The sequence below is a fragment of the Ornithorhynchus anatinus genome, chromosome 3 (assembly GCF_004115215.2).
Source record: "Ornithorhynchus anatinus isolate Pmale09 chromosome 3, mOrnAna1.pri.v4, whole genome shotgun sequence".
Lineage (NCBI taxonomy): Eukaryota > Metazoa > Chordata > Mammalia > Monotremata > Ornithorhynchidae > Ornithorhynchus > Ornithorhynchus anatinus.
The window spans coordinates 89,210,125-89,210,889 of NC_041730.1; the positions used below are offsets into that span (position 1 = coordinate 89,210,125).

General features: G+C 43.7%; 1 non-coding gene across 1 annotated transcript; it reads right to left on the bottom strand.

Annotated features, from left to right (window-relative positions):
• Positions 1 to 344: 344 nt before the first annotated feature.
• LOC114810924 lies at positions 345 to 482 on the bottom strand. Its single transcript, XR_003758613.1, has one exon. It is a non-coding gene; the product is annotated as a small nucleolar RNA SNORA7 (small nucleolar RNA).
• Positions 483 to 765: the final 283 nt, after the last annotated feature.

Here is a 765-nt window from a genome sequence, read left to right on the forward strand (position 1 = left end):
ACTAGAAAGCCTGGAAATGGAGAACAGCAGCTAAACCCATCAAAGCTAAAACACTCTTCTATAAATGTTCTTTAATGATGATTTTAGTATTGGGAGAAATAGATGTGTGCTCTGCCCATAACACGGAAGAAGAAACTAGGAACACACTCATTAAATCCCTTGTCTTATGCTGTCGAGTCGTCTCCGACCAACAGCGACACCATGCTCTGCCTCCATCTGCAATCGTTTTGGTAGTGGTTCTATAGAGTTTTTTTGGTCAAAATATGGAAACCTCCTTCAGTAAACTTGTATTTCTGCCCTCGACATTCTCCCCTGCTGCTGCTGCCCAGCACAGGCAAGTTTTGACTTGTAGCAGATTGCCTTCCACTCGCTAGCCACTGGCCAAGCTAGGAATGGAATGGGTATGCTTCTGCTTGACTCTCCCTCCCTTAGTTGAGACTGGTAGAGTACTGGAAATTCTCCAAGTGTGATCCTGAGATGGGATACTAAATCTCTACATAAACATAAATTGGGTGGAGTTGCCAGTTCTTTAGACAACTGCCAGAAAATCCCAATAATAATAATAATGATGGCATTTAAGTGCTTACTATGTGCCAAGCACTGTTCTAAGCACTGGGGTAGATACAGGGTAATCAGGTTGTCCCACATGGGGCTCACGATCTTTAACCCATTTTACAGATGAGGTAACTGAAGCACAGAAAAGTTAAGTGACTTGCCCAAAGTCACACAGCCAACAAGTGGCAGAGCCGGAATTAGAACCCATTC